Raw genomic sequence first — 9,822 nt, 5'->3', positions numbered from 1 at the left:
CATGTTCTTGATTTTTTAAAATTAGTAATATGGATCTTTCTCTGACAGATAAAAAATACCAGTTCAGATGTGAGACAGAATGTTGGATGGATTATGTAAAAGACAGGTAAGATATTGGTTATTATTAAGAGTCACTTTTATTTTAAATAAACATTCTTTTCAGCTTTGTTTTGTACTCATGTAAATGCGAAGTTTTGCAACTTGAGGTAGTACAGTATGACATCTTATTGAGGGGTCTATAATTCTTGTCTTGTCTTGTTAGCCATCCCAAACATTATGGATACTTATCTATGTTGATTTGTTGCTCTGTTGAAAAGGAGACTGGAGATTGTCTGCACTAACCTTTCCTACTTTACCTCAAAAAAACTGGTGGAGCTCCTATCTCCTAATCTGAGAACATGGGATGGGGATCACCAGACTTCTGGGCTAACTCTTCTCCTCTTTCCTGTTCCAGTTTGGGAGGAATATTGGGTCTGGTTTATTGTGTAAAATGAAAACTGCTTTATGATTTGCCTTGCTTCCACAGTCTGCAGTTCACAGGTACTCTCATCAGAATACAAACATTTGAGTTTGAAAAGTGTAGGATGATTTAAATCAGAAGAAAGTGTGTATAATGTGGGGGCTCTGTGTGTTGAACAGGGCATACGTATTTCTTTAGAACCACATGTTTAGTGGCTGCACTATTCTTCTTGTCAGCCTTTTCCCCAGCATGTGTGTTCTTTCTGCAAAATCCCCAGTCTTTCCTCTCCTTCATCCACACTAGCAGTCCCTGCTCTAGCAGTGCTTCATAGGGTTGTGGATTTCAACTCCTACCAAGAACTTCTGGAGATAAACAAATTGCCCAGTGTTTCAATTTAAAAGATCAGCAGAATTGCCACCTGCCTCAGGACGCCTAAAACAGCATCAGGAATCATGTAGCCTTCTAGTAGTCAGACTACAGCTTCCATTAATGCTAGTCAGCATAGCAAATAGTGAGGAATGCTGGGGCTTACAGTCAGACATGGAAGGTTGATCCCAGCCTGCCTCTTCAATAAGCCAAATCGTGCAATCAGGCATTGTCGTTAATGCTAATATTTATACTTATCTGTTTTGACAAATATTGATATAAAGCAGTTTTCCTTCAATGAAGTAAAAGCCTCTCTGTGAAGTGAAAGATTGCAGAATTGAAGTGTATATGAAAGATATAAAAGTGTGATGTAGTTTGTAAGGATTGAAAAAAAACCTAGGGGACATGAAATCTTGGATATAGCGAAAGAGATGGGGAGGTCGGTGGGCTTGCATAGTTGTTGGTAGACACTAGGTGCTGAGCTAGGAAAGAACAGTCTTGAAACATTCATGTAAAATTCAGCAGTTGTCGCAAGTTACACTAAAAATCAGTGAGCTATACAGGCACTTAAAAATTGCTTTTGTTTACTTGCCTTTTTGTTGCAGTAAATTTGTTTTGCACCTTTACATCAAGTGGTACAGTGTCAATAAAATCCATTCCAATTCGGTTGTGAAAAAATATGGAAAACTCAAAAGGGGTGGGGTAAATACTTGTGCAAGGCACGGGTTTCATATTAGTACATGTTTGTCCTTATGTTTTCCCTCCGCTTGCAAGTCCCCGTCCCTTTTCCTTTGTGTTGTGTCTCTAAATGTAAAGGCCTTTCATCTAGTAGAGAGGAGTTTTTTATGATCATTGTAAGCTTCTGAGGACCCTTTTGGGAAGGGGCTGAGAAAGGTAAAATGTTTCTAATAATAATACAGTCAAATGACCTGCTTGAAACTTAACTGCTAAAGCATTTGCAGTTGAACATGTTCTTATTTTTTAGGCATAAAATATGTTATACATAAGAAACTAACGGATGCCAAGTATTTATGGAATTCTTCATAGTTTTATAGCCCCTTGAAGCGTACAAGTTATACTGCATACCTAATCAGACTGCTTGAAAAACGAGCAAACGTTAACTCTTGAATGTGGTTTTTCCTTGCAGCCTTTTTTTTCATAGAGTGTTTCAGTTACCAGTAAATCCTCGCCTCCATATTTTGTAACCTGACAAGCTGCATGTAGAGTGTGTAAGAGCAATAATCAGGATGAATCGAATTCATAAGGATGGCCAGTTAATCAAGACACATACCTAGGGCCATATTTCTCCCAGCTTAAGCTACTTCACAACGTGAATGCTTCTTCCAGAGGGTGGGATAAATAAACCAAGAATTGAACCTTCAAGTTTCTGTTGCTGCTACACTTGAGCATGCCCGTGATGTGAGTCCTGAAAAACAAAATGGTCTGATTTTGTATGCGGAATTTGTATACCTTTGGGCTTTAATTGTACTTCCCTTCTGTAGGGGAATGGGATCTGCAGTTAAAGACAAAGGTACATCTAATGTGTGTTTTATGTTTACACTACAAGAGCTGTTGCCCGCAGTACCCAATTAGCTTGACATGATGTTACTATTATTTCACAAAGCTATCTTAGAAATTGAACATTTCTGCAGAAAAATCAAGAAATAACCCTCCTGTGATTATTGTTGTTGTGTGTGCCTTCAAGATAATCTGATTATGGCAACCCCTAAGACGAACCATCGTGGTTTTCTGGACAAGATTTGTTCAAAAGAGGTTCTTCGAGGTGTCGTGCTTTCTCTGAGGCTGAGAGAACTTTAACCCTAGTATCCCAGTGTCCTAGTCTAACATTCAGTCACTACACCCACATTGGCTCTTGCCTGTGGTTATACACTCATTTTTGTGATTATACACACAATTAAATTTTTGTTTGCCACTGCCTTCGTGTGATCTCGACCATGGCGACCCTGCTGATGAGACATCTCCAGCCCCCCCCCCCCCCGTTCTTTACTGTTCTGCCGACTCCTGCAAACTCATATTCATGGTCTCTTTAATAAAGTTTCCTTTTCTTATATTGCTATATGTTACTGAAGTGATATGATTTTATTAAAAGCTTCTCTCATTTTTTCCAAAAGACCTCAAATGACTTGGATACCAATGAATTCTGGAAAAATGTACAGCTAGGCTGGGCCTAAGGTACCTTGGAAAGAAGGATAAGAAAACAGTAAGTAAGTACTTTGACGATTCTCAGAATGATAGGAGAGAAAGAACAGAATATCATTGTTTGCATAGGTTTTGAGGTTATTTTGGATAGTAAGGTTGACATTATTTAAACAGTTAAAGCTTCAGTTATTAAAGCAAAGTATATCAGTATGCATTTGTATTTGTATGTTATAAGCCAAAATTACATTAACTTTTATGGCAGTATGTTACAGTAAGAATACCAAGATTTACACTTTTACCTTGACAGTATAGCCATTTAATACGTATCCCATTAGTCTTTCCTAGTTTGTTAATGGACACTGCAGCAGAAGGGAGAAAATCTTCATTTGAATGTAATATTTATATATACTGTATATATGTTTGAGTGTCCAATAGTAGATTTAAACTGGTATAGTTCCTTTGTGAAGCTTCCATTGTTAGTTGAATGCTCTTTAAGCTCATAGTTGAGTAATAAAGGAGTTAGCACAGATTGACAAAATGCAAAAAACAAAGGAAGGCTGGAAAGTCCACATTGCTTTAGCCAAACTGCATTTGTTTTATGCTGAAGAATGGAGTGATTCTTCAATATCATCATCCCTCCATATTTTCGGCTTTGATATTTGTGGCTTTGATTAATATTTCTATCTAGGAATACTAAGTCCTCCAGTACAACTCTGTGCCAACTTTAACTAAAATTGTACTGAAAGACCAGAGATTCCTAGAGAGAATACTCTGCTAGGCATTGAAGTACTCCAGTGCAGTTCTGTGGTCAGGTCTGTTGGCGTTGGCCACCGAGTTGCACTGGAAGACCTAGAGATCTTAGAGAGGTGACCTCTCAGGTAAAAACATGGTTTTGTTATTTGCAGTTTTTCCTATTCACGAGGTCTGTGCCTCTAACCTGCGCATATGAAGGGTCAAGTGTGTTACAAGGTGCATGCTTTCCTTAAGACTACCAGGAGAGGCAGTTCACTTTACCTCTGAGTTTTCTTTGGCCAGAAGTGTGGGTCCAGCAGTTAATTCAGCGTGGTAGGCTCACTCTGCCATAATAGGTTAAAGCTCCTGGTCCTTTAGTGATATGAACATAAATTTAAAAATTTCTACACAGAATTAAAATTAGGCAGTGAATTTAATTGATTCTCTAATAAATTAATTAAATCATTCCTGCACTAGAATAATTCAAGGTTTTCATGTAACTCTGATTCTTAGTGGTTTTGAAGGATTTATTTCTTCATACTTTTGTATTATAACATATGTTTATAATAAAACACATACAGGATTTTACATATATTTACCAGATAAAGATTTCCTTTTGCTGGTATGTCTATCCACCTTCTTTTTAGGCTTCAGTGTACAAACAGTCAGACAAATGGGGGGGGGGTGTCTCTTGCTCCTGCCACTCGACCTGCCTTAGAACATGTTGTCAATGTAACTTGAGGTTTGTGCCATGAGAGAGAAGCAACTCAAGTGAGAAAGAACTTCAAAGTGGGAAGGGGACCCAAACCCAAAGTTATTTTCATGATTGTGATAACTTGTGAGCCCCAGCATGCTGTCATCTGGTGCACTTTTTATTTAATTCTGCTTTGAATTGAACGGGGTGTGTACATATGTTCATTGCATATTTATCTGGTTTGAAATACCTGTTCTCTCTACACTAGTTGAATGGTATCAAGAGATTTCCACAACTGGAAGATCGTAGAAAGCTTTGGAGCCTTTCCTGTTTCCGAGGAGTCTGTATGATTCATCTCCAGTGAAAGCTGGAAAGAAGAAATGAAGAAAACCATCTACCTCAGGACCACATATAAGGAAAAAAAACCTGCTTAAACAGTGAAAGTGAAGGTGGCCTTATTTTTCAAGAAAGTGAAATATTGATATCAGAAGAAAATAGAATGAAATTCTGAACTCTAATCTTGATCCTTTTTGGAGCCCATCTTAATTTAATCAACAGTCCAGGCAATGTTAAATTTTTGAAAAAATTTTAAAGAAGAAATTAAGGCATTTTAAAATTACGTATATACTCATGATAAGTCGACCTCTATATAAGTTGAGGACAGGTTTGGGGCCAAAATCAGGAGTTTTGTTATGACCTTAGATAGTCGGGGTAAAAACTTAAGGGCAGAACAAGGTCGAAAGGATGAAGCAAAGAAAACAGGCCAGAGAACTAGGAGTGATTCATTTCTGTAACTTATAACTTTCCATAATTTTATATTTCTGTCATATCATGAAGTTTACCGCCATTCGTCTGTGTTTGAAGAGTGTTTGATTCCAGTATTGAGCCAATGTAATCTTCCAGCCGTACCAATAAAGGATTTTGCACCAGTGTAAATTTCTAGTTTTTTGGTAGTTACAGTATTTGTCATGTTTAAAAGGTAGACCTCAGTAGCATATCAAACTTCACTCCAATATCTCAGCATTGCTAAGTGAATTGATTCCAGAAGTTCTTTTACTTAGGGCATTCACCACAAATGTGGTGCCAAGTCCCTTTTGCCTTTAGGATTTCCAGCATACATTGTTCTTTCCTCTATGCATTTTGCAATCTTGACCAGAGTGAGGTGCCCCCTGAATCTCATTTTCTTACATTTCATGAAGATTTGGCAACAGTAAATTCAATGTTTTTTTCCCTGGCATTTTACCAGCTTTCCAGTTCGATTGTTCAACCGAATCTTTGCCCACTGAATCATAGTACTTTGTGACACACCTTGTTCCACTTTTCTTTGTAGCAAATTTTATACAGCTTGATGTTAATTCTTATTCCCATTACTATATGTATCTAATTCATTTTTTTCAGTTCAGAATTTTCAGTTAGCATCTAGTTTTGAATTGTTTGAAAGTTGATGAGAGAACATGATATTCAAATTCTCAAAGCCCCTTTCTCATCTTCAGTGACATCATCAGCATAAACATCATTTGTGCTATCACAATGCTTGAACCATTGTCTGATGGAGTCATTTTTGTCTTCATAGATGGCATCATCCTCTGTTCCATCCATGCATTAATGATGCCACATTTTAGGACGACTTCTTCCACCAATTCTGGACCAATTGAATCCAGGCCTCCTTACCCATTTTCTTATCAGTGTCTGGTTCATAAGATTCCCTCCGTTTTGTTATTTGTTTGTCCCAAACACATCACCTGTTGCCACATATTACGCAGTTTGTGCCTTGAAGGCTTTTTGATGCAAATGCCAGGCCTGCAGTATGTGAGGCCACCTGGAATCACTGCTAATGTTGTCTGCATTTTCTTTGCTTCATCTTTAGTGTCTTGAGTGACATGTGCATGGAACATATCCCACACCAATAGTGAAGGGAGTGATCTTAATCCCACACCTGGTCACGTACCCCACACATTGCGCAACCACCATTTAGTGCCCTCCTTGTCCATCCAGCCTTTAGGGTGAACACGAACAATTAGGGCTGATGGAATTTTTAAGTTTTTTGGCATTGTTTTTCCTTTTAATATTATTACTGGGGGCAGCTTTGTGCCATCTGCCATACAAAATAGGATGACTGTGAAATAGGTCTTTTCATGACCAGTTCTTTTCACAAGTATGGTCTTTTCACCAATGCTTGATAAAGTTTGATTACCAGGCATATCAAAAGTCATTGGGGTTTCATCCATATTACCAATGTTAGCCATATCAAAGTTATGTCTTTGTCTCTGCTTTATAATAAATCTATGGAATGAAGTGACCTTTTCCTCTAACTCTTTAGGCAACTTCTGCACGATCTTTGTTCGCTGGCGAAGGCACAATCCATAGCGGTTCATAAATCATGTACACCAACCAGCTGATGCTCTGAATTGTGCAATGTCTACCGTCACTGAATATTTTTGTTCTTTTGCCATCTGAAGTGCCCTTATCCGAATGCTAGATCGAGTCATGATGTAGCTATTTTGTCAGCATTCTAAGACCCAGACGTTCAGGTCCTTTTCCATTTCTTCAAAAAGCACAGTTTTGCTACGCATTGCTTTCTTTGACTTGGGCATTTTTTGTAGCATAGACTCTTGTTTTCTCCAGTCTCTAACAAGTTTTTCATTGATACCAAAATGTCTTGCAGCTGCACAATTGTTGGAGCCCTTTTCATATTCTATCACTTTTAGCTTGAATGATGCTGTGTAAGAAGCTCTCATTTTCTTTGCACAACTCATTTTGCAGAGCATAAAATCTAATTTTCCTATTTTGAAGTGCCAGTAGTTACTTTCTCAATGAGAAAGGAAAATTTGGTTTTCTCTTGCTGTTCTTCATAATGTACTGAGAATTTGACTTCCTCTGTTGAGACATACAACTGGAAAGGAAGATATATATTCACTTAATAATATTGTAAGAACTTACAGCAGTTATAAGAAAAGGACAACAGAAACTTTCCCCTATCAATATTACTAAGCCAGGACAAAAGCCAAGTCTCTCTGAACAATTCTTCTAAGAAAACATTTGGATAAATCACACACTCTCAGCCTCAGAGAAATGATAATAATAATAATAAATTCATATATATATATACTGTATACAGCCTTTCGAAATAGATCAGAGCAGTTTACAAATTTACATAAAAATACATAATACATAAATGACTTACATAAGCAAATAAATAAATTACTTAAACTGTAATAATGTATACAAACTAAAATCCCATCCCTTATCCCTTAACTAAAATACAACCATCATTAAAGATTAAACAAAATTACACAAACAAAGCAATATTAAATAAATTCAAATTACAAACATAACATAATACCAAGATAAAAAGAAAATAAAATATATGAATAATACTAAATACAGTACAAGGCATAATAACATATAATCAACTAACAATAGGGAGAAAAAAATGTTAACAAAAATAAAATACATACAATTTACATAAGCAAATAATACATAACCTATACAAACTAAAACATAAACATTGGCATACTGCCCAAACACCCTTAGGTAGCTGAGATTTGGTGGCCTCCCATATAACATGAAGAAGGGTGTTTGTTTTACAGCAGAACTCCAAACCCGGTTAGTAATGTGACAGGCAGCCAGAATTGTCTCCTCCCAAAGTCTCTCTGGGGCCCCTGCATCAAGCAGCATACAGTTCTTTACCTGTTTCAACACCCCAATCTTTCTTTCTGCCAAACTGTCTTCCTGCAGAGTGGCTGCATTAGTGGCGGATGCCCTTCTGTTTCATCCAATTGCTTAAACTTTGTGACAAACTCACTACCCCTATCTGTTACAAGAGTACCAACCTTGTATTCAAATTCCCTTTCCACCATCTCCACCCAGTTCTTGAATATGGCAGTAGCCTGATTCTTTTCCCTGAGTGTGTAAGCATAGGAAGATCTGATTGCCTATCGACAATGACCAGATATCTACTATTGCCCACAGATTTAGTGAACAGACTGGACAGATCAGCATGCACCATTTGGAAAGGCCTCTGGGTGGTGCATTTGCTTTTCTTGGCAACACGAAAAGCCTTTAGCTTTATCTTGCTGCACACAGAACAATCCAGATGGTTCTTGCAATCATTCAATTTCAGCTCAGGACAAACACTTTCCAGTTTCCCCAAACTAGTGAAACTAGTGTGTCCCAGAACCCTATGAAAATAGCGTGCACAATTTTAATGCAAAGGCACATTACTTACTGTAGCACACTCTGCATGGTCATCTAAGAAATACAATTTTTGTGCTTGCATGCTTTTGCACAAACCTGCCCCTGTTTTGTGATTACACACTCACCCCCCTCAAAATGTAGGGCATATCCGTCTGTAGTCAGTGAGGACACGCTGACCAGACAATTTTGTAACTGGGGAGCACACAACACATTCTCAAAGTCCTTGGCAAACCCAGGAAAATACATAGTCCCCATGTCCCTTATTTGGCTTTAACCCCTGTCAGCCAAACCCCACAGAGTCTACACATGAGGGCTTCCTGTTCTTCAACAAGGACAAGAGGGTCTTGCTACGTCCAGAGAAGGACAGTTAGGCCTTGGGATCCTGAGAGTGAGGGTTCCAGGGATAGAGAAGGACAATTGGGGTAGAGTCTAAGTGGAAAGGGATTCCCTACCGTTACACTTCTTCACCCATGGCTTCTCCTTTTCTCGTGTAAGGGATGGCAGAGAGGTTCAGGATTTCTTCTTTTTAACCTAATTATGCATTTTTTATAGGGCAACACAACCAATTTTAGTCCAGTAAGTCCAAAAAATCTCCCCTTAGGCTCTCAAAAACTTTCTTCAGTTTAGCACTTTTATAACCTTTAAACCTTTACTCAAGCATACCAGGAAAACACACTCTCGGGAAATACAAAAATCAAACATAGCACAGGTCAATTTTCACTAGGGTTTGGCCCAATAGCATCAGTAACAGACTCCAAACTCTATATTCAAAAACAGAACTACTAGAACAGAACATATGCAAAAGGTATTTTGCAAAATCTTTTAAGTAGCTGGCCATAGTTGAAAAGGCCATCTCCAAAAATAAAAAGTTGAGATTTTTTAGCACAGCTCAGGTCTGGAACAGCTGACACACTAAAACTTCTCAGGCTTCAAAACATTTTATATCTCAGGTCTGGTGATGTCATCTCTAATAAAACAACTGAAAAACAATCAGAACCAAAACCTCAAAAACCTCAGGAACATTAACACAACAGAAAGGTGTCCACGTTTTCAATCAAAAATCAAATAGTCCTAAAAATTGTTGAATAGCACCCCAATGCCTTGGTTTAACTAAAATGCTGAGAAAATAGAAAACTCTAATAAAGCCACTTCAGCTTTGTAGGGCTTTGATAACTAACAAAATCTAGAAACAAAATTTGCATCAGGAACCATA

The sequence above is a fragment of the Sceloporus undulatus genome, chromosome 3 (assembly GCF_019175285.1).
Source record: "Sceloporus undulatus isolate JIND9_A2432 ecotype Alabama chromosome 3, SceUnd_v1.1, whole genome shotgun sequence".
In the NCBI taxonomy this organism is placed as follows: domain Eukaryota; kingdom Metazoa; phylum Chordata; class Lepidosauria; order Squamata; family Phrynosomatidae; genus Sceloporus; species Sceloporus undulatus.
Note: the sequence above shows the minus strand (reverse complement) of the source record.